Below are 26,463 nucleotides of genomic sequence, written 5' to 3' on the forward strand. Positions count from 1 at the left end.
ATACTGTATGATGTAATAAAACTGACTATATATTTGTTAGGGTCAGTATTAGTTACCTTTTTATTGGTAACCTCTAGATTGTCTTTCCTGACTATCCCGGATGAGTATTCTCTATTAAAGAATGGTGCATATACGTTCCTCCCTACCTTTTCATTTTAACTTCCTCTATTAATTCTAGGATAAGTATATCAGGGTATCCTCTTTTAATAAATATATCTCTCAAACATTCGCATTCTGCTATAAAATCATCTTCTACTGTTACCATCCTAGCTGCTCTCACCAGCTGGCCCTTGACCACTGACCTTTTGTGATGGTGTGGGTGAGAGCTAGTAAAATGTAGGAATGCACTGGAATATGTACTTTTTCTAAATATTTTGGCTGCATATCTATTATAGTCCCTATCTTTTCTAAACTCAATATCTAAATAAGCCATAATGTCCTCATGGTAATTGTAAGTAAACTGAAGAAAGGTGGTAGTATTATTAAAAAAATTTACTAGTTTGACTGCATTATTATGATTACATGTATTCTCTAACTCCCAGGATGCCATAACTAGGTTAGCAATGCTTCCACCACATGGTGAGCCCATTGTTACCCCTACTTTTTGTAAGTAGTATTCAACTTCAAAAATTATATAATTATTTGATAAAATTATATCTAAAAGTTCTTCTACTAATATTATTTCTAATTGTGGTGCACCCTTTAGTTTCATCATAAATGAAACCCATTCTATTCCCTCCATGTGTGGAATGGATGTATATAAGTCCTTTACATCAACTGCCAGGAAATCATACTCTGCTTGAAATAGTAAATCATTAATGTTCTTCAAAAATGTCCAACTGGCCATTTCCTTTCATGCTAACAAATATTGAACCCCCTTAGAATGATACCAGAAAGTAAGTCAGTTATTAAAGTCTATCATCTTCTGCTCCTATTGTAGCACCATCCTTGGAGAAGGTAGAACGCTGCTCAATGATAGGCTCATACCAGCATGGGACACATATTCCAAGAGCTCCAAGATGTCCGTCTTCATATAGTCTAGGGAGGTATGTCTCGGGTCATTTACTCCCACATGGACTATGTCAGAATCATACTGGTACTTGTGGTTCAATGACCTGAATGTGTGCATAATGTTGCAGATCCTGGCCCCTGATAAGCAACTGACTATGACTTTCTCCATACTCAGCCTGGACTCATACCTCTCAACTGTACAGATTTTCCCAGAATGTCAAGATTTTTGCCTGATATTTTTGGTCTATTTCTCATAAAATTGTGATTTTTCTGGCAACTCATTGAGGGTTGAAATTAGAAAATAATGACATACACTTGAGTTTCAGACTTTATACCCTTGAGAAAATTCATACTAATCCAAAACCTGTCATTCTATCAACTTTCTAAGTTTGTAAAAGCAATTTTTAAAAATCGTCCCCATTTTTGGGTATTTGTCCCCCCCGTTATTTATAGGTTTGTCCAGACTTCTTAGAGGTTGAGAGGTGTGAGCCTGGTGAGAAGGACATCAGTGTGTCCCACAATGGAGTCACCAATAACCAGAATATTCGATTGTGCTGTGGCTTGCCTTATGGGTTTAGAAGTAGATGCTCCATGAGATGCGGCTGTATGTATTGATGTGAGTGTTGTTTTGAAAGAGTGCATTCAGGCCTACTGAGGGCATTTGGTGTATGTGCTTCATCTTGGAGGTCTTTGGTGTTTAAGAAGGTTACATTTAAGTGCGTCATCATATATGGGGCTATGTGTCTACATAAGACAGTCTGACACACTACCCAGACATAACATGTATGCAGAACACTAAATCTATCTGCTTTCTTTGACCTTACTCTAACCATAACCTGCAAATGTTTCTATATGCACTCTAACCCCTAAATTTGTGGCACAGTAAAAAGTGTAGGTGATAGTTAACAATCCCATTTACCTGCATGGAATAAGACCATGCACACAACATGCAAATATCAACGTTCCCAACACTGACATTTCTGGCATTACATGATTTAACAAAGTAACCTTGTAACTGCACTGATCAAAGCAAGAAATACTTATTAGGTGTTTGTGAATGTCAGGTTTGAAAAAGGGTACATCAGATATTTTGTTTTCAAAGTATGAGGAATTAATATCTCTAGGACTTTGTTTTCATTTCAGAACACATTTTTTTGTTCCTGCAGTTTTCTGATCTGAGCTATAGAAGCAATCAGTAGAATCAATCATTCCTTGACCAGACCTCATGAATGTAAAACAACTTCTCTAGGAACACATCCAGCTTTGTTTAACTCCTACAAGGTAACTTTCTCTCCTTCTTTGTAAAGCATTAGCCACTTGCTAGAGAGAATGTACTGCACATTTTTTTCAATTTAACATGCTTTTGAAGTATCATAAAATGTTGCTCTAAGACATGCTGAGTTAATTTTTCTCTTTTATTTCCTGTCTTGCACCTGCTACATTTCCTGCATTCTGGCAATAAACTATTTCTGATTATAATTGCCAAAAGGGTTCTGTGCTGAGTAGGGATGTGATTTTATTAGTAAAGCTGCAAAGCGATGGCAAATACAGTATGTTTGCTATGTTGTATATTCACTTTTGTTTCTACTTTAAACTTTTCTTTTTCATTATTATGAAAAGTTTATACAAAGCATCTTGACTGTGTACAAGGTCATGAAATATCCAAAACCAACATGACCATTGAATGAATCCAAAGGTTAATTTACTTCAGTACTCGGTCATAAATTAAAAATGAAGGGCATCTGAGTGCATTTAGTGTGGGATATAGTTATAATTTTATAGTCTACAATGCTTTCTTTAGCATTGACTTTATCCTGTAAAAATGTAGTACATTAAGCATATCCCTATTGACAGAACTGTTCTTTCATCATTTAGTGATTCTATCAAACTCTGCCCCCTGCACTATTAATTTCAAAGGTTCTGTTGCACTTTATATTTTGAGAATGACAGTTTTGAACACAGTTTGCAGATCATATATAACCAGAACTCAGAAAATGCTTTTTATATAGAAACAGTAACTGGGCCTCTGTAGCTCATCAGAAACAAATTGTGACGTAACTGAAGTGATTCATGGAAAAGGTACATTGTGGCATTTTATAATACAGATTCTGCACTTTAGTCTTTATTCTTTAATTGAACTACTTGTTTATAATCTTCACTAATTGATTGTCCTCAGGGATAAAAGGCCTAGATGTATATTGAGATGTACAGTTAAAGAAATAAGGTATTTTAATTAAAAAAGCCCTGATATATAGAGTCTGCACACCCCTTTAAGATATATGTAAATGTTTAGCAGTATAACATAGTGACAAGAGTAAAGACATTTGGAAGAAGCTATATTTCAGAGCCCACAGTTTGTTTTAGACAGCGTGTGGACTCATGCAGTGCCAATGTTAGCATTTCTTTTGCCCAGAACAAACCTTTAGGTTCATGCTGAAAGCAGGAAGTCTAGGCACTGGGAGTTACGTATTTACTGAAACTTGAAGTACAAGGCCATCAATCAATACAGAAAACAAAGCTCTAAATGCACACATTGCTCCAGTTTCTGCAGGAGTGATGAAACAAGCAACAATACACAATTTGCCATGCAGTCAAACGTGCTGCAATTTCCCAGTGTCAGACCTGACATTGATCTGTTACCAACCACCAGCAGGACTTCTTAGAGAGAGATGAGCATCCTGTAGGTAGTCGGTCATGTAATACTTAGATTAACTGTGTGTGTCCTCTTATTTAAAATACTGAAGATTGCTTAACAGGACACACTTGGCTATCACTCGATATTTCTGAATGGGAACATGTCAGATGCCTGCAGCTCATCTTAAACTGTAAAGAATACACAACATTCATTCATGTGTACAACATGAGCCCCTTCTAAGTTTGCACATGTACTACCGTTATACATTCTCCATCTGTCTCTACAAAACATCCAGACATTAAACACATTGCAGACCTTAGAGTTTAACATGTCTTTTTCTTAATTAAATCATCCAATTTATGCAGACACTTACATTCTATGTGGTCTGTCCCCATTTCTTTATTATTCACTCATTTGTTTTCTGTATTGATTGATGGCCTTGTACTTCAAGTTTCAGTAAATACGTAACTCCCAGTGCCTAGACTTCCTGCTTTCAGCATGAACCTAAAGGTTTGTTCTGGGCAAAACAAATGCTAACATTGGCACTGTGTGAGTCCACATGCTGTCTAAAAAAACTGTGGGCTCTGAAATATAGCTTCTTCCAAATGTCTTTACTCTTATCACTATGTTATACTGCTAAACATTTACATATATCTTAAAGGGGTGTGCAGACTCAATATATCAGGGCTTTTTTAATTAAAAATACCTTATTTCTTTAACTATACATCTTGATATACATCTAGGGCTCAGTTTTGGGCTTTTTTCTAGTTAATTGGGTAGCTTGCTTAAATCAGTTGTTTGTTTTCTATTGTTTTATATATATATATATATATATATATATATATATATATATATATATATACACACATATATATACATATAACATTTGCATTCTATTCATCTGCTTTTACTGTATTTGTGTTTCTTCCTACTTTATTACTAGGGGCATTGACTACAACACTGATCTGAGATATATATAACAATAAGTATCCTTTTCTATCCATTTAAAGAGTTTTTTTGATTGTATCTGCTTTATGTTCTGAAAAAAAAAAAAAAATATATATATATATATATATATATATATATATATATATATATATATACACACACTTCTTTCCCACCTTTCTAAGCTAGTATAGTCCAGTTTCCAGTTTTCAGGTTAAGTGCTGAATTCAGGGCTGTGTTACAAATCTCTATGTTTGCCCATACCTTACTTGGATAGAAGGAAGTTTCTCTGATCACCTGTGAGAGAGGGGAGCTTTGAGCAGCCTATCTGTCCCTGGAGGACTGGTTTCAGCCTAGAAATTAGTTTATTGGCCATTTTGGGCTAATTTCTATCTCTTTCATTTCCCTGCTATAAATACCACATTTGCCGGGTTTTGCACCAAGCAGTGCCGGTTAGCTAGGGTATAACTATTCCCGGCTCCACAAAGTCTCCTCTTCAATTTTTTCTTAGAACTAGACAAACTTTCAACTTAAGCACTCAAGCCGTTCATTTCTCAGCCCGGCACTTGCTCAGAACTCAACCTTACTAGCCATTCAGTAAAACACTTCACTGTACCTATCCAGGCATGTCCAAAGGGCAGTTTCAGGTGTACTCTCCTGTCCAACTGGTGAATCTGGGCATTTTGAGGCAATGTTACAACTACTTCATGTACTGAGACAACCCTCTCCTCCTACCACCAAACACTAATACATGTGAGAGATGCAATTATACAGCCAAACTGGAGGCTAAGCTCTCTCAACCCAAGGCTGGATCAGACAGTCAAGAGGAGAAGGGAAATGCTTGCATCACACCACCAGTCTCACATAGACCCATTGAACCAGCACTGGCAAAAAACACACATAAATACACGAAAACATACTCGGAGGCTCTAAATAAAAATCTGCAAAAACAACAAAGACCTGCAAAGCAGACATCCAAGCAACCTCCACCCCCCAACACAAATCATGAAACACATACTTCACAAAACCAGTGTGCCATGCAATCACAGCCCTTAAGGCAAAATAACATACCCAATATACTAGTAATAGGTGACTCTGTAGTCAGGCACAGTGAGGTCCCAATCACTAGGCTGAATAAAGAGAAAGTTACTGTTAGCTGCCTGTCAGGTGCCAGGATCTGCCACATAACATAAGCACTCAGGTCACTCCAGAACAAGTACAAATATGACTCTGTCATTGTCCATGTTGGTGTGAATGACATGAGCCATACCTCCCTGGACAACATGAAAAGGACATGGAAGAGCTCTCTGATCTTGTAGCCCTGGCCGGTATGACCCTGACCCTGAGTAGCATCCTGCCCTCACCAAGAATGATACCACAGTATAAAGAAAAAATTATCAGTTTAAGCAATTGGCTAAGTTTCTGGTGTCATTCAAAGGGGATCCAGTGTCTGTCTGTCTGGGATGACATGCTCGACAAGCCACGCTGCTTCGCTAGAGATGGCTTGCACCTGTCACCCTTAGGCTTTCGAATATTGGCCAAGGCTCTTGCCACCCCATAGTGCCTTTTTTAGGCAAGGCTCAAAAGACAAACCCACCACCATAAATAGCACAAGTAACAAAAAACTGAGGGTAATGCTACCCAATGCCATAAGTTTAAACCTCAAAATACATGCACTCGAGGCACTCCTCAGTATGGAGAAAAGCGATATATGTGCAGTAACAGAAACCTAGTTTAAGGCTCCAGAGAGCACCCCAGCACTACCAGGATACAACTCATACCATACATTTCGGCCACAGAACCCTGACCAAAATACAAAAGGTTGGGGTGTATCCATATTCATCAAGGATACCCACACCTCCAGGTTAGTGGCACAGCACAATGCTTCAGAGATCATCCACATGCAACTAACAACGGGCAAAACTGCAATTCAAATTGTAGCTTGCTACAGATCACCTTCCATGTCCCAAGACCCCCTTTCCACATTTCTGGAAACACAGGGAAATATAAAGGTCTTACCAAACACCCTAATATTGGGTGATTTCAATTACCCAAACATTAATTGGGAGAACTACTCAAGTACTAACTCCCTTGCCAAGCATTTCCTAGAATTTATAAACTCAAACATCCTGGATCAACTGATCAACACTCCCACCAGAGGTGACAACATATTGGACCTGGTCATCACCAACATGGGCAACTGGTGCTCCACACCAGAGGTCAACCCCTCACTGGTTAGATCTGACCATAAACAAATCACTTTGGATATCCACATTCTGCCCCATCCCCGGACAAGGAAACCACAGTGAAAAACTTTTCAAAAGCAAACTTCACTTTACTTAAGACCAAGGTGGAAAGTTTCAAAGCCCCCATGCTAAAGGATAACATTGTCCAAGCTGCAAAATCCTTTACTAATGCATTCTATGGGCACCTACAAGAATGCATGGATCGTGCTATCCCAAGCAAAACCAAGATTCACTCCTCCAAGAAAAGGAAACCAGTCTGGTGGACTACTGCAATAAACAAGCTATACAATAGAAGGAGGAAACTAATACAGAAAAGAGTAAAATCCCAAGAAGGGAAGACATCAGACATCAGACATCAGTATCAGCAAAAAACTACGATCCGTCATAAATTCATTCAAGGCGAGTTTCGAAAGAAAAATTGCCAAAGACTCCAAAGATAACCATAAGGCATTCTTTAGCTATGTCAAGAATCTAAGTGGCAATGCTCAGATCTGCTCAAAGTTAATGCAGAATGGTACAAAATACACTGAACCGACCAATAATGCCAACATCCTGGCAGACATGTTCAGCGCAAACTTCACCCCCCTCTCACCCCCAAAAGGGCCCATAACCATACCAGAAGAATGTAGAGCTCCTGAAATCACAGACACACAGGTTAAAACAGCCCTCTCCAAAGCCAAAAACACAGCATCAATGGGACTGGATGGCGTCCCAGGCTGCGTCCTACACAAGCTCAAAGACAAACTAACCCCTCACCTAAACACACTGTTCAAACTCAGCCTCTCCACAGGTTACATACACATAGAGTGGCGTACAGCAACAGTTATTCTGCTCCACAAAGGTGGAGCCACAGCAGACTCCAGGAACTATCGCCCTATAAGCCTGACTAGCTTGGTCTGCAAGGCTATGGAGCACATCATCGTGGAACTCATTAACAGAGACATTGGGAACCTCCACACACTGGAACCCATCCAGTTCAGCTTTGTTAAGGGCAGATCATGCCTCCTAAACCTGGTGGACTTCTTTGAGACAGTTACCAAGGCTATAGATGAGGGAAAGGTGGAACACACAGCCTACCTAGACCTCACAAAGGCCTTTGACACCATTCCCAGTTCTGGTATTATAGACAAGCTCACCAGCCTGAGCATAAACCCCTACGTCACAAGATGCGCTGCCAACTGGCTCACGGACAGAACCCACATGGTAAGAGTTGCGAGAGCTAGGTCTGACTCCAAACCGGTTACAAGTGGTGTTCCCCAGGGCTCAGTCCTAGGACCCCTTCTGTTCGGCATATACTTCTCAGATGTACAGGCAAGCACAGGAGGACTATGGCTGACCAAGTTTGCAGACGACTGCAAACTAGGGGGTATAATTGACTCTCCGGCTGACACAGACATCCTCCAAAAGGGTCTCACTGAGACGGATACCTGGTGTCAAAATCATGGCCTCAAGCTTAATGCCAAAAAGTGCATAGTCATCCCCTTTGGAAAAAAAAAGTACCCACAAACTATCACATAGGTGGTAGTCCCCTAAATACAGAAGATGTAATAGGGGATCTAGGGACCCAAGATAGATAGTAAACTCTCCTTTGATAATCACATTGCCAAAGTGGTTAGAAAATCCTTCTACATGGCCCACCTTATCACAAAGGGGTTCGCATCCAGATCAAAATAGGTCATTGTGCCTCTCTACTCATCGCTCATCAGACCCATCATAGAGTACAATGCCCCATTTGGGATGTATCTTACAAGACACCTGCAACAGCTGGAAAGACCACAGAAGTACCTCACCAAGAGGATCACTGGCCTCAAACAGATGCCCTATGTGGCTCGACTGAAGAAACTCCAGCTGTACTCAGTTGCATACTGCCTACTCAGAGGTGATCTCTGCCTGACATACAAGGCCATTTCCAACCCAGAACTGATGGACATGCTCCACCTAAAGAAAATCTTATCCCCTTGAGCCACACGCTCTAGGGATCTAAACCTCACCACAACAATAAATAGGACATGCTGGAGGGATAGAGTCCTGTCACAGAGACTTCCCATGCATTAGAACAAGATTCCAATCTACATTAGGCAGAGCTCCTCACTAACACTCTTCAAAAGAAACCTTGACAAATGGATGGGAAACAGAAAGTTTTCCCCAGGGATCACTTCAGTGACTCTGCTGGACAGATGCACAGGGAACTAATCTAAGGGGGCGGCGAAAGCCAACACATTCTGGCTAGGCTTATAAATGCCTTCGGGCAGATAGCCTAGTATCTACCTATGAACCTATGAACCTATTTGTTAACCAAGCAGGGGAGGCTTATCCAAACACTCTCTTCAGACATTGCTAATGTATAAGAAATTGATCAAATGAACAAATATACAATACTTCAAGAAAAAGCATCTGAACTATAACATCAACCGATGCATACGAATCATGAGAAGGCAGAAATGGTTGGACAGCTTAGATATATGCATATTAGATATACAGACAATTTACCTAAAATAAACCTAGAAAGCTTAAGACAATATACTTACAGCTACAATAGCTTTGGAGATGCACTATATAGTAGTTCAGTGGCTAAAAAATGGAACTCTGTCCCTACTAGCATTCAAAACACATCATCCAAAGTCTCCTTTAAAGACCTCATCAGGCAACATCTCAGATAAAGTTGGCAGTGCCATGATTGCTCCCCAGGCTAGTGAAAGCAGATAAGGTACACATACTAAACCTAGAGTACTTGATAATAGTTTTCAATATTACAAACACTGGCTAATCTACAATGTATGTACAGTAATTGTGTGCTATGTATGTATTCTACCTATGTTCCAAATTTCAGCTGTACACCACAAATCTATTAATTACCTTTATTTTTAAATTAATATTTTTTTGTTCTCTCCACTGTAACTGTTGATGTGCTGCATACCACTGTAAAAACATGTATTTTGTAATTTGTGTGTATACTGATCATGTCTAAATAACTAAATGTATCTGTAATTTTTCTATGTGGAGATTTTCTCCCCGGGCCTCTGCTGAAAAAGGGCCTTTTTGGCTCAGTCAGACACCCCCGGTTAACAAATGTAAAATAAAAATGATAAAAAAAAATACATAAGGGAACAGACATTTCTTATAGTTCCATAGGCTCATAGGTATATATCAGGCTAACGACCCCTGGGGACTTTTTAAGCCCAGTCGTGTAACCCAAATGTAACCCACAAATCTGATTTATATAGGTAGTGATTTATTGACTGCCTCTGTCCATCAGATACATAGGAGCTAGACCAGGGTGAATTTCTGATTATCCATCCATTGGTCTAAGTTGTGCTTAAAAAGGGATAGTGAGGAACTCTGCTTTACATGGATGGGGAGCCTGTTCCATAGAATGGGAATTCTGTGAGAAACATATCTGTCTGTCCAACATGTCAGAGTTATGTTGCCAGCAAAATTTAAGTATTTTAATCTAGTAGTTCTGATGTTGCTTGTTTTGCAGATGTGCAAAAGGTTCATCAAAACTGGGTCCAGTGATGGTCTATATGCCAGGCAATGATCACCTCTCAGACGTCTGTATGAATTTGAGTAAAGAGGCAGGGCTTTGAGGTGATTAGTATAGGACATTTTGTTTACTCCCTGTATTCTTTTTGTAAGGAACATTATGAACATTCCAGTTGCTGCATGTGTCTGGTCAGGTACATACCAAAGGGGGCATTGTACTCTATGATGGGTCTGATGAGGGTTAGGTACAGTGGTATGATGACCTCTCTGCATCTAGATGCCAAGCCCTTGCTTATAAGTTGAACAGCATAGAAGGATTTTCTTACTACCTTGGACACATAATGGTCAAAGGATAGGTTACAATCAACATGAGTTCCCAGATCCCTGACTATTGAATCAACTTTTAAGGGTGTTTTATTGATGATGTAGATACCTGAGGGTGGTAGATTTTCCAAAAGGTACTATAATTCATTACTTGGTATTGAATTTTATGCCATGGCTTTGGATCAAAACATTTGTCTGTATTATATTTCATAATGCGTACTCTCATCTTGAGTGGATTCAGTGACTGCTCCCAGTTTGCAGTCATCTGCAAACTTGGTCAGCCAGTGGCTTTTGACATTGGCTTTGACATCTGAAAAATAGATACCAAAGAGGAGTGGACCCAGCATAGACCCCTGAGGGACTCCCATAGTGACCAGCCTCTTTGTGGAGGTGACTTCATCAGTTCAAACCTCCTGGGTCCTATCAGTGAGCTAGATAGTTATCCAGCATGTTATAAAGGGGCTTATACCTAGTTCCATAAGTTTGTTGACAATGACCGAGTGGGGTATTGTATCAAATGCTTTAGCCAGATCAAGATAGACAGTATGCACTATTTTCCCCTCATCCATTGCCTTAGTGACTTTTTCAAAGAAGTCCAGTGTCTGAAGGTCTCCTATGTCCTTGTTGATAATTCCCATGATAATTATTTCCTTGACTTTTCAATTAAGACTAGTCAGAATAATGGGTCTGTAGTTTCCAGGATCTGTTGAAGGTCCTCCCTTATGACAGTGGGTGACTGTTGCAGTCCTACATACATGTGGTACAAAGCCTGTTTTAAGATTATAGTTAAATAATGACAGCAGGGGTCCTGATAACTCATAGTTTAGACTATTCAGGAGGCATCTTGAGATGCTATTGAGGCCCATTGAGGCTGTGTTAGTGGCTTTAGTGAATGCAGCCAGTACATGCTTTCTAGTTATAGCTGGAGAGGTTATATTTGAGGGTATTTTTAAGAGGATGGTTGGGGCAAGAGAGGGGTAGAGTTGGAACCGAATATTCCAGTAACAGGCTTGCTATATTGTCAGAATCGATGAATATAGCACCATTAACCACCAGTTCAACACATTACTGTGTGCTGCCCTTGAGGTTTCTGATATAGCTGCAAAGGTCTTATGGTTATCTGGCACCTAAGAGGATGTCTTAACCTCAAAGTTTGGATTGCTAGACCTATTTTGTCCTCACAGTTGCCTATTTACTTTGATAAATGAGTTTTTATCTTTACAGGAATTACACTTCCTGATTTTTACCATTATTTTTTTTCCTTTGTTGTGTTTGTTTGTGTCTTTCGGCTTTTCCCGGTTAGGGGTCGCCACAGCGGACTCCGGTCTGCTAATGATTGGTAGTTGATTTTTATGTGCCGAGTTACCAGCCCTGATGCACAACCTTTAACGAAGGTATGCCCATTCACGCATGTCTCCACGCAGAAGACGCTCTAGACAAGAATCGAACCGGACAGCGTCTTACTGTGAGGCGACAATGCTACCGCAGCTTCAGGGACTATATCTGAACTTACTTCTGACAGGTACACCAGCCTCTATGTAGCCATTGATATGGTTGTACAGAGTTTTTGAGAGCAATTCTGCATAAGCCTTTTTGTTGTCTGGGGTTGGAGGGGCATTGAGTTTTGACAATCCATCACTTATTAAAATGCAATTTTCCCTTGGAATAGTTCCTAACTGCTAATGGTTTTAATGGGATTACAGACTTGATTTTGATTTTGAAAGGAAACAGCTTAATGGTCAGATCTTACCAGGGAGGATGAGGCATGGGGTGGGTGGTGCAGCATTCTCCCCTATTTGTAAGCATGAGGTCCACTATTTGGTGAAGGGTGTTTGCATTCTGCGAAGTCCAGGAATCTCTGTGCCTGTAGATTTGAGGTTGTGTAGGATTCCCAGTCTACAGAGTAGTAATTAAAGTCTTGCATGAGTGGAGTGTTAGGTTGGATGGTAAGTGTATCCCATATGTTCAAGTATGCACTGTGAGCTTCTTGGGACATGGAGGGTGACCTATAGCTGGCTAGGATATAGTACAGGATTTTGTCTCTGGTAATCTGCATAAGGATCTCCAGTGCATTATCCTGTTTCACCACCCTAGAGGTATGCTTGTCACCGATGTATATTGAGACCCCCTCCTCCTTTATCCCTTGTATGTGCAGCTACTTTTTATAAAGTATGGAAGGCACTGAAACCTTGTACTGCCGGGGTACTCCCTGCTGCTTTAAACCATGTCACAGTAAGTGCACTGATGTTTATATTCTCAAGTGTGACTAGGACTTGAAAGGAGTATAGTTTTTTGTTTAGGCTCCTGGCATTGAATATTCACATCTTGAGGTTCAGCTTAGTTCATTTTGTTGTCTTTGTCTGTTTGCCAATTTGACATTGCCTAAATAAAGGCACTCTAAGGGTGGATAAAGTTTCTTGGCAAAGCATCATGATCTGGTGACTGTGACCGCCAGATCTGACAAATATGGATCCCCTTAGAACGACACCAGAAAGACAGACAGGTGTTGAAATCAATCATTTTTTGCTCATATTGTGCCATTATTCTCAGTGATACATTGTATCATTGTATCATCCTCAGTGATACATTGTATCATCCTCAGTGATACATTGTATCATTGTATCATCCCCAGTGATACATTGTATCATTGTATCATCCTCAGTGATACATTGCATCATTGTATCATCCTCAGTGATACATTGCATCATTGTATCATCCTCAGTGATACATTGGATCGCTGTATCATCCTCAGTGATACATTGTATCATTGTATCATCCTCAGTGATACATTGTATCATTGCATCATCCTCAGTGATACATTGTATCATTGTATCATCCTCAGTGATACATTGGATCGTTGTATCATCCTCAGTGATACATTGGATCGTTGTATCATCCTCAGTGATACATTGGATCGTTGTATCATCCTCAGTGATACATTGTATCATTGTATCATCCTCAGTGATACATTGCATCATTGTATCATCCTCAGTGATACATTGTATCATTGTATCATCCTAGGTGATGGTAATATGCTCCTTGGTGCTAGGCTAATACAAGCCTGAGACACATAGTCTGAAAACTCCATAATGTCTCTCTTCATATAGTTCAGGAAGGTACATCTCAGGTCATTTATACCTACACAGACTATTATGGAATCATACTGGTACCTGTGGGGTAATGACTGAGTGCATGTGTGATTTGCTGGATTCTGACTTCAAGTAAGCAACTAACAGTTATCCTCTCCTTATTCAGCCTGGTTAGAGAGGCATCAGTATATCTTATAATGGAATCCTCTATGACAAGAGTCCTGGGAAGTGTGTTTGTTTGTCTCAGGGGCTTAGTGTTTGGGGTTCCAGTGAGAGTGACAGTACGTATAGTGTTGTATTGTTTTTGCTGAATGCCTTTGGGCTTGCTGAATCATAGCTTTGACAAAGGGTGATCTAGGCAATCTTTGCTGTTTAAAAATATTGTCTTTGTGTCTCAGCATACCTTACAACAGAATCCATGTATAGATACAAAACAATGTATACATGTAGCAGTCATCTACATATTACATGTGCTAACCCCTACCATGATAACAGTCACATGTAGCATTCATCTACATATTAGATGTGTTAACCCCTGCATGATGACAGTCACGTGTAGTATTCATCTAGATATTAGATGTGTCAACCCTTATCATGATAACAGTCACGTGTAGCATTCATCTAGATATTACATGTGCTAACCCCTGACATGATAAGTGTTATTTACATTCCTTCCCGAGGTTTGTCAGCAGTTTGTCTTCAAATAAGGTAATACCAGATTTCTTTCATTTGTTTCTATTTTATTTTCAACTAAGGTATTGATGCTTATGTATCAGAAAATTGCATTTGTTCAGCTAACTCCAAATGAAATAGCTCAATGCCTTCTGAAATAACTATGCCAAATGTTGAAATCAGATTTGGAAACATCCCATGTGGCATATTGCTGACTTTCTGCAAGTTAGAAGTTTTTGAGAAGTCACCACATAAAATTTCCTAAGTGTTATCTACCTGAATAGTTTATATGCTCTAACTACCACCAGAAACTATTACATACTTCCATAACATGCATGTAAGTGCAGAAGGTGTCTGGCAGCCTGCTCTGCATGCCTGGTTACCTGCAGAATGTGTCTAGTACCCTGCTCTGCACATCTGGTTGTCTGCAGAAGGTGTCTGGTAGCCTGCTCAGCATGTCTGGCTGTCTGCACAAGGTGTCTGGTAGCCTGCTCTACATGTCTGGTTGTCTGCACAAGGTGTCTGCTAGCCTGTTCTACATGTCTGGTTGTTACAAATGGCTGCTAGCAGCTCCCAACTGCAACACTCCAGCTCTCTTTCTCCCATTAAATGTGACATATAGGTTAGTCTTCCTCTAGCAATCCGGTAGGTCATTCTTTTTATCACCCTTACAATAAAAACGTGCTTCTGTATGTCTGACCTAACTCTGCCCTTCTTAATTGTAGGTAGTTATCTATTCACTTCTCCACAACTTTCCCATTGTAAAATATTTCTAAACTGTATATCACAGTGGGAAAATATTAAGGCATTACAGTCATTAAAGTCACTTTACTAACTCTATACTGCATCTACAAAATCTTATATGCGCCCATGGCATGCATCACTTTACTGGACATATGCCTTATTACAACTATAGATTAGTGTGCAGTACATCTCACTATTTGTAAAAATATGGCATGCGCTCACACACACACACACACACACACACACACACACACACACACACACACACACACACACACACACACAAATACACAATCATGCACTTACACACACACACACACACACACACACACACACACACACACACACACACTCGCATGCACACATGCATATACCTCTCTCTCTCTCTATATATATATATATATATATATATATATATAGAGAGAGAGAGAGAGAGACAGAGAGAGAGAGTGAGTATCATTACTGTAGATTAGCTTCAAAAATCTACTGTTAATTTCAGGTGAGTATGACATGGCTGATGCTCTCATGTACAGTGGATATAAAAGTGTACACACCCCTGTTAAAATGGCAGGTTTGTGTGATATAAAAAAATGACACCACAATAAATAATTTCAAAACTTTCCCCGCCTTTAATGTGACCTATAACCTGTACAATTCAATTGAAAAACAAATCTGTTAGAGGAAAAATATAAAAAAATAAAAAAATGTACAATAAGCTGGTCACATAAGTGTGCACAACCTTAAACTAATACTTTGTTGAAGCACATTTTGATTTAAATACAGCATTCAGTCTTCTTGGGTAGGAGTCTATCAACATGGGACATCTTGACATAGCAATATTTGCCCACTCTTCCTTGCAAAAGCACTCCACATATGTCAGATTGTGAGGGCATCTCTATTGCATAGCCCTCTTCAGGTCACCCCACAGATTTTCCATTGGATTTAGGTCTGGGCTTAGGCTGGGCCATTCCAAAACTTTAATTTTCTTCTAGTGAAGCCATTTTTTTTGTTGATTTGGATGTATACTTGGGGTCATTGTCATGTTGAAAGGTGTAATTCCTCTTCATCTTCAGCTTTCTAGCAGACAGCTGAAGGCTTTGAGCCAAAAGGGACTGCTATTTGGAACTGTTCATAATTCCCTCCACCTTGACTAAAGCCCCAGTTCCAGATGAAGAAAAGCAACCCCAAAGCATGATACTGCCACCACCACAGTTCACCATGGGGACGGTGTTCTTTTGGTGATGTGAAGTGTTGCTTTTGTGACAAAAGTACATTTTGGAATTGTGGCCAAAAAGTTCAAGCTTGGTCTTATCAGACCATAACATATTTTCCCACTTGCTTTTGGGAGACGTGATGTATTGTTTGGCAAATTTTAGTCAGGCCTGGATGTTTTACTGTGTAAGAAAAGGCTTCCATCTTGCAACCCCACCCCATAGCCCAGACATATGGAGAATATGAGATATTGTTGTCACTTGTAGTACACAGTCAGAAATTCCTGCAGCTCCTTCAGTGTTGCTGTAGTTCTCTTGGCAGCCTCCCTGACCAGTTTTTGTCTTGACTTTTCATCAATTTTGGAGGGATGTCCAGTTCTTTGCAACTTCACTGTTGTCCCATATTTTCTCCACTTTTTGATGACTGTCTTCACTGTTTTTCCTGGTATATCCAATGCTGTGGAAATTGTTTTGTACCATTCTCCTGACTAATACATTTCAATAAAGAGATCCCTTTGATACTTTGTAAAGGCTCTGTGAACTATGGCTTTTGCTGTAGCAGGCAACTGAGTAAATGTCAGGAAAATCCTACTAGGACAGCTGAACTTTATCTGGGGTTAATCAGAGTCTCTTTAATTGATGGCAGGTACGGACCCAAGAAGAGTGAATGCTGTTATTAAATCAAAAGGTGCTTCAACAAAGTATTAGTTTAAGGGTGTGCACACTTATGTAACCAGCTTATTGTATGTTTTTTTATTTTTTATATATTTTTTCCTAACAGATTTGTTTTGTTTTTTAACTGAATTGTACAGGTTATAGGTCACATTAAAGGTGGGAAAAGTCTTTAAATTATTTACTGTGGTCTCATTTTTTATATCACAAAAACCTAGCATTTTAACAGGGGTGTGTACACTTTTTATATCAACTGTAAATCCACTTTCAAGAAAATTCTACTTATACTGAACAGTTCTATTGTTCGTCTTTGGTTTGAAAATTATTCTAATAAAAAAATTACTAGCAAAAAAAATTCTACTTATAATTTCATAGGTATGGGGAGTTAGGGGCTGGCCCTGCATATGCTAGCACAGTATATATTTTTAGTGAGCAAGCCTTTGAACTTATTGGCCATTGAGGAGTCAAACACACTGGATCTCATTATGAAACATACTAGTGCTAATGCAGACTTCCAATTCATTCCTGATAGCATAGACTGATGGGTTGTATTTCGTTGATGGACACTTTATCCCATAAGTGTGGTAGTCTTTAAAATATGAAGTTGTTACATTCCTTGGTATGGCTGATATTGTTTTAATGAGGAAATATTTCCTCTTGTTTTGAAGTTATCAGGAGGTATTCTAAAAAAACATGATTTCAAATTGTAAGAGGTCCTGTAGTGCTCTGTATATCAGGTATAGGGATCTTCTAAGAAAGGGATAACATACAGACAAGACGAAGAGGTGAGATACTTGTTATCTGTATGAAAACCTTGAAGTCTTTTAATTCCACTTGTGATGAATTGTTACGCCTTCTTCGTCTGTACCAGATTGTACTTGAGTAGGTTACTGAAAATAGTGTAATATTTCATAATCGGTCAGATAAGAGCCATACATAAGAGGAGAATCGTCTCCCTACCATGGCTGCTAAATCTACAGAGCACCTGGTGAGCAACACCACATGCTTTGCAGACGGTACTAGCCATCTGAGCAGAAAATGAAAGGTGACTATCTACAAGGGCCCCAGTTTCTTTCACTATTTTCTCAACTTTTAGTTGATACCATCAATAGTACATAAAGCTGATGAGGAGATTTTATCAAGTGCCAGAATGCTGAATTTGTTGGCACCGAAGGCAAAGTAATTTTATAGCACCACTTGTGTGCAAACTTAACTGCCATTTGAAGGGAGATGCTGTCACTGAGTTATGCGCAGACTGCTAATCATCTGCATATTTTAGAAGCCAGATACCGAAATCAGTCTTGACATCTAAGAAAAGGATGCACAAAGGTGTGACCTCAGGACTAAACTTTCAAAGACTTAACTGCTGAAAGGGGATGGTGAGCATAGGATTTTTTTCTTTTTTTGTTACTTCTGTAAGGTCATTTGGCCAGTTGTGCACTCAAGTAAAAACAGCTTAATTTAACTTCAGATCCCTGAAGTTTATGTATGAACTTGTCTTGAGGTATAGTGTTGAATGCTGTTATCAAGACAGAGGTAAGCAATATGACAGATAGACCTTCTTCAAGGGAGAAAGCCACATTCTTGTAGAAATTTAACATATTAGGTATACCATTTCTGCCACTGACAAATCCATTCTAGGTTAGGTCATGCAGAGGGAGGTTTCCTATGCCTACATAATAATGCTCCATGATGATTCTTTTCATCACTTTACAAAATATGCTTATGAGACTGGGAGAATTTAATCACAGGGATTTGTGTTGTATCACAAATATAAATTCCAAATTTTGAACAAACTTATTATTTAAGAAAAAAGATAATTGTCCTCACAGAGTATGATCCATGAATTCCTCCAATAACAAAGACAAAAATGCAGGCCAAAATTTCAAGTTATTAGAAGTATGATTAATGATTGCCTTTATAGTATAATTAATTATTGCTTTTATAATACTGATTTAATTTTCATAAACAGTAGTGATTAGATTTAAGAGCTCAAAAATGAGGGATCATTTCCAAATTTCTTATTATTTCGCTGCCAACTCTGCTAAGAGACACCAAAGAAGAAATCTTTATTATCATAGCTCTCTCTCTCTCTCTCTCTCTCTCTATATATATATATATATATATATATATATATATATATATATCTATATATGGGATCTGTACTGTTCATTGAATGGCCGTTTCACCGAAAGTGAAACAGCCGAGCACACATTTGCAAAGGTGCTTTTCACCGAAAAAGCACTTTTGTGAAAGTGTGCTAAAAAAAGAAAAATGTGGGGGAATGGCTGTTGCTGAGATTGTAGTACAGCGGGGATAAGGGAATATTTCCCCACTATAGTGCGATCTTGGTGTGAGAATATAAAAGTAGGGGGGTGCAGGGGGATTGCCCCCCTGTGTAAAGGTGAGTAATATGTTTTTTTTTTTTTAATTTTGTTATATATTTTTTTGCACAGTTTAGCGAAAGTGCTTTTTCAGTGAAAAGCACTTTTGCTAAAGTGTGTTCAGCCGTATTGGTTTCGGTTAGGTTGAATTTTGTGCAATAGTACAAGATCCATATACATACATAAATATATATATATATATATATATATATATATATATATATATATATATAGAGCCGGTTTAAGCACCAGCCCTGCAATCACTTGGAGTCCCCTGGTACATCAGAGACCCCAACAGCAGCAGGTTTTCTTATTTTGATACTTTGTTACATTTTTGTCAAACCAACAAAAGCTAGTACAGTGATAAAGTGCACTTAATAAACCAGGTGGTTAATAATAACTCTTATTTATATATCTTTTAAAATTCAAAGACATCTCTGGTTTTGGTAACAGTGTTTTATCAAGTAACTGCTTTCACAATTTCATTACATGTTTTATCACAGACATAGTGCCCTTGACTTAGTTAAATTCAGCTAGTGGCCATTTCCTCTAAAGCTATAATCATACCCAGCTTTAAGCACCTGCAGTACCCATAGTTGCAGGGGCCCCCTCCAATCATCCTTGACTGTATGGGTGCCCCACAAAAGCTGCTACGTTTGGGGGATAAATAAGGAGAAAAGAATATTAATTTTCTGATTTTACACTTTATTGGAAACAGGGTTTTGACATGCCCTGTTAGGATAATGATGACAATCAGTGAAAGAACATGAGCAGGGTAAGTGCAAGCGATTAGCAGCCCAGATCGACTGATCTCACTGCTCACCTTGGACTTTAAGAAGAGCTGATGTTCTCGATCTTAAGGAATAGTTTTCAAAAAACATGAGAAAAGGAACTGTAATACTACTGATTAATCAAACAATACCAGTCCCTCCAAATAGACTAAAAACACCCACCAGGATTAATCAAGCTCCATGCAAGAATAGTGTTATTCTTGCACGGAGAGTTCTGTGGCCGTCTAGGACAGCAGCGCACCCTGCATATTCATGAGAGCATGCTGCTGTCTACACTAGATGACCACGAAACAAAAATGAGTGCAGAGGGCATGTCCAAGCAGTGCACGGACACTTAACACGCCCCCTGCACTCACAAAGTGCCATGTGACACTTTTTAAGCCATACCGGCATAATATTAGAGCTTATCTCTAATATTATGGCAGTATCTCAGTGTCAGTGGACACTAAAATGTAAAATAGATTATTTTAGTGTCCACTGACACTGAAATAAAAATGGCAAGAGGAAACATATACAGGGGGTATGTCACAGCTTATGTGACTGACCCCCTGTATTGTTAAAGTGCAGTATGTCACTGCTGCATCCTGCAGAAGCAGGAAATGTGTGCAAATGCACACACATACCTCTCAGCCATACAGATTTTCGCAGAATGCCAAATGTTAGCCTCATATTTGCAGTCCACTATCCATAAATACATGGTTCTCTGACAAATTAGTGTAAAATCAGTAAAGTCCAAAGTCGGAAAATAATGAGAGACAGTTGAGTCTCAGACATTATACCCTTCAGAATATTCATGCAAATGCAAAGCCCCTGTTATCCTATCAACTTTCTAAGTTGGCAAGAGCAATATCTAAAGTCTGTCTCTATTTGTCCCCCCATCAGGTCACGCTTTGTCCAGATGTCCTACCCTAAGAAGCAGAAAGCAATGTGCAAAATAAAAATAAAAATAGAACACCATATCAACTTTTTTTCTGTTCCCAATAAAGTTTAAGCATAGCTGAGAGGGTGTACATGTCACGTTGCGATGCATAGCAGAGTGTAATCATCTAAAGGAGCTAAATAGAAATATACAGCCAAAGTAGGCAATGTGGAATAGGGTAGTGGTTACAGCTTTCACTTAACATGCAAACATTCACACTTCAAGCCTCAATGCAGTCCATGCATTTTCATATATGAAACAGTACTAAAATATGTCATTTTATAAATAGGTAGTGAATAATGTATATTTGTTGAACAGGATAGCGTAGCAGGTCTATATGTGACGTGTCAGTGTTGTACGATTTTGAAACCCACATATAAACACGTGTCCCATACAGTATAGCCACAAAAGAATGTAATGTAATGAAAGCACATAAGGGGATGTCATGGAAGGGAAACATGCATATCATAAGATGGCATTAAGAAGCAATTGATCCCACACTCCTGATAGTCTATAAAATGAAAGCTGAACACTGCTTAATCATGTTCAGCTATGCTTACTGGAATAAAACAGCGCCTACACTGTTATGTTTACCAATAATTAGCGTAGCTAAGTGGATTCGCACACTGGTAAACAGTGTTTAGTATCTACCTCTGTAAGCAATGCGTATCACAGCTAAGTCTGTTTGCCCGTCGCTTAGATCAGCTCAGCATATTCAAAATAGATCAATAATAGCAATGGGCAGGAATCCAGCCCTTATTAAAACCCACAGGTGGGAATGCAGCCATAACCAGTTGTAGGTGATAACTGCAGGCACTATGTCTGGTGTTGGAGAAGGTGTGTGCTTTTGGGCGCAGCGTTGGGGCATTCAGGAGTCCAAGGTCATAGTTGGACTCCTTGTAAAAAAAAATGAAGGGTGACTGCTGCAGGACCAGTACCAGGGTTCCCAATATAAAGGAGAGGCTTGGGACAGTCTCGCTCATGACCTCATCAGTGCAACTGGCATCCCTGGAACTGGTGAGCAGGTCCAGCATCACTATGCTGACTTGAAGTGAAGGAAGAGGGACCTCTTAGAGCAGTGGGTCCAAGATGCTCAGGCGTGGAATGTCCCAACAATGTGGAACTACCACTATCAATTCTCATATATCAGAGTCCAGCCTAAGTATGAGATGGAAAGGTATGCATAAATGTTTCTCTATCTCCTGTACAGCTGTAGAAGAGAGGGCTGCCAACTTAGAAGCCCATGCCAGCAGGCTGCTAAGGCTGCATTGAGAGGTTGGTGAGTATTAATCTAGTAGTCAGGGCAAATAAATAGAATGCAGTAGAATGTCACCTGTCAGTAGTTAGTAATATGTACTGTTGGTACTGAATAAACAAGACATTATCAGAGTAATACTGATGTACAGGATATATATCAGTAAAAGTGTAGCAGTACCTGTCAATGAAACTCTAAACACCAGACTGTTTTGTGTACTTTGGTATATGGTAGTTTGAATGTAGATGTGTAATGTTGACATTAACAGGTTAGCTATAAGAAATGTTCCATGCACTAGAAGCTGGTCCCTGAATAATAATGCTGTGTTAACCATTGTTTTCCATACTCCAATATGTCAAGGTCTGACTACAGATTATAACAAGCATCTGCCATGCATGAATATCTGAATTGTAAGGGAAGATTGTCCAAACAACACACTATTATACTGAAAACAGTCAGTCCCTCAGTATTTCATTGTGATGAAACACAACCTTGTGTTCTATTTCTGCACAAACCACATGGTTTGAATCCTGTGAGTGCTATTAAGCTGTATGCATAATCTCACCCAAGAATATGTGTAGAAACAGTCAGGTAATGTTAACACAGTCTGGAAACCAAGACTTGGGGCTACCAAGACACTGCAACTCATGCAAAAACAAAGACATGCTTGTACCAAAGTAAGCCATTCAGTCTGCAACTACAAGAGAATAAACAAAAAGACTAAACTGTAAAGAAGGCTAGCTTCAAATAGAGCAAAAAAGCTAAAACAATAACAATCAAAGTAAAATATAAAAGCTCAGCTAAGAGAAAAGCCAAAATCATCCAAAGTAGATTACCAACTATAAAGAAAAAAGTAAAGAGCTCTCACCATAAGGAGCTCTTTAATATGCTCAGAAAAATAGGGAGCTGAGGTGAAGATATGCTCAGATAAGAAGACAAAATGATGTGAAGATTACTGATCCAGCAGACATCTGAAACAATGAGTTCAAACAGATTCATCCCTCCTATACCCACTAACTCCCCGTATAAAGGAGAGATATATATACCTCCCCCCTTCTCCCCCCAAACGCCGCCTCAGCCTAATATAGAACTGCTCTCTCCAAGGTAAAGAACACAGCATCCATGGGACCTGATGTGGTCTCCCAAGAGTGTGGACCAAGAACTTCCAGGTGGAATTCGTGTCCTCCATGAAGGACAGCTGGGTTTAATCTTAGTTAGTCCTACGGATGTTTACTCCTTAGAGTCACTCGATACGGGTGGTTAGGAACCAATAAAGTGCGTGCCTCCACCCTCCCAGAAATTACCCAAGGATTAGCTGGACAAGCATGATCTGCAAAGCCATGGAAAGGATCATAATGGATCTCAAAGTTTGGACATAGGGAATTTGCAGACCTTTGGATCCAACCCAGTGACTTTTGTCGCTGCAACACATGTGTTTTATTTGAGGAAAGGCAGTTCATTTTAGACTTTTAGGACATTGACGAGGGACAGCGTACCAATACACAGACGATAGACCCTACTAAGGCTTTCCCTACAATACCCCTAACGGGTACATTTGAAAAAACTCCCAACTTCTCTAGCTGAAAATACACAATCACAGTTGCAAACTGCACGAGCCAAGTCACCCCTGGGGCCAGAGTTGCACAGTGGCAGTCAGACACAGAAGCCTGTCACAAGTGGTGTCTGTCAGGGCTCAGTCCTGTCCCAAGTATGTTTGGCATCTACTTTCTTGACACTGAAGCAAACAAGCTTTCTCAGTACAAGCAACACAGACAGTGGGGGTTACCGCAACACAGTTACGTGAGTTTTCGAAATCCACAAATGAGTTGAAAACACATCAGAAAACTGCGCCAGAAATGGGGTCTCACAGAAATGGATAACTGGTGCTGGAGCCATAGCCTCAAGTTAAATCATAAGATTCGGGCATAATCCTTCTTCTTGAAAAAACCGTATACCCCTAGCTACCATAACACAGAAGAAGTGACCAGGACCTCAGTTATTGGGCTGGACTAAACAGGTTCAGACGGTAACAGCTATTAGAGCACTCATATTGCTAAAGAAGTTGGGAAGAATCTTTATCAGCTCATGATCACATCTAGATCATCACTCATCAGAGTCTCGATAGAGGTCCATACTCATCATATGCAATGATCGGTAGAATGTACCATTTGGAATGTATCTGACTGACAACTTGCAGCAAAAGGAGGATAAAGGGTCTCAAAGGAAATCAAAAGGAAAAAGGGGAAGGAAATCTGTCTTATGCTGCCCGACTGAAAGAACTCCGTTTATTTCAGCTCAGGTACCGCTTGCTCAGAGGTGACCTGTGCCTGACATAGACCATGTATCACCCCATCTCAATGAAAATCAATCAGATCCCTCATCTAGAAAAAGGGGCGCACATTGACTTAAACTAAACTCAACAACGGTTAATGGGACGTGCAGGCTGGAGGGATAGATTCATCCAAAGACTCCTAGATCATGCAAAATCCCGGTTTATGTAGGGTTGGAGCACCTTGTCAGCCCTGTTTCAAGAGGAATCTTGACCAATGGATGGGAGATCGCAGGACACCCCCCAGGGGTTACCAGTGTCACTGCTGCTTGACAGGCAGCTAAATAATAATGGGCATAGTTTTCTCCAACTGCGTAAGGCTGTGAAGTAACAACCATATTAGGCTATAAATGCCCTCGGGCAGATAGCCTAGTATGAACCTAAACAAATTCCCTCCACAGGTCTGCAAGGTAAGAAAAGGTATAAATGAGTTGTAAGAAGCCTATAATTATACACTGTGGACAACACCCACTGCCCAACCCCAAGGCTGCATATGACAGCAGAGAAGTATGTACACCAAGTTGTCCCCTCCAAGAAATGTCCCTCAGTGGTCACACTGTCAAAGCTAGTGGTCACAGCAGCTAACACCCAGAGTGACTGGTAGAAATCAGGGTGGATTATGGCACTAGCACACACACACACACACACACACACACACACACACACACACACACACACACACACACACACTCACACTTATGACTGCACCTATGTAACCGTGAATATGTGTAGAAACAGTCAGGTAGTGTTAACAGATATTTCTTCCACAGGTCTCCCAGGTAAGGAAAGGTATAAGTGACATGTTAGAAGCCTGTATTTATACACTATGTACAAACTCTGCTCAACCCATGGCCATAAGTCAATGTAAAGTGAGGTAATACCTGTAGGGTAATGATTAGAGCAATGATCATTAAAGTTGTGAGCTCGTCAAGCATATACAGTTGTTAATTGACATCTCTCTCTCTTCCGCACCTTATCTGCACCAACAGTTTATACACATAAATCAATGGGTATGTTTTCCACCAAACTTATTGTTGGGACAGGTGTCCTATTGCTCTGCAAATATTGCAATGTTTTACTATCAATGTTCCCCGTTCAAATACTATCATTAGTGGCCTGTTGCTATCAGTGTAATCTGCATGCTGTTATAATGCCCACTGTGGTTCTGTTTGCTATGCAACTGTTCCAAAGCTGTTGTTTTGGGTTAATGGGAATACTCATGCATGCTGTTATAGCAAATCCTGGAATGTGTTTTGCATGACTCACCAACATATGTTCTACAACTGCAACACCATAGCATGTCTAGGAAGGCTGATCCCAGCAGATCCACCTCTCCCACCTCATCTGGCTGTGGCACCAGACCCCAGCTTGTCTCACCCCAGGACCTCCTCATCCACTGGTCCTGCACCACCTTTGGGTGGAACCACCTCACGGAATGGGGCTTGTCCCCCCTGGGCATGGCCACGAACATGATACTGTCACCTGAAGCCAGGTCTGGGATCTGGTGCTTAGCGAGCTCCGCAAGGCATTCAGAGATCTGTTACACCAGCTTGAGGACCGCATGGTGCATCTAGAGGGTCAGTCTGCCCCTCCTGCTTAGCCATCAGCAAAACCACCTTCAGGGCCGTGAAGGTGCAGTGGTGACTGCCCATGAGTGGGGACCACAGTCCCACTGTATCCATTTTGGGGCTCGTGGGCATCCAATTACCAACCACCCCTCCCCGTCCAAGGTGTTTACCCCCACATGTGTCAT

This window comes from Protopterus annectens, chromosome 15.part0 (genome assembly GCF_019279795.1).
Source record: "Protopterus annectens isolate FY-2018-M chromosome 15.part0, PAN1.0, whole genome shotgun sequence".
NCBI lineage: Eukaryota > Metazoa > Chordata > Ceratodontiformes > Protopteridae > Protopterus > Protopterus annectens.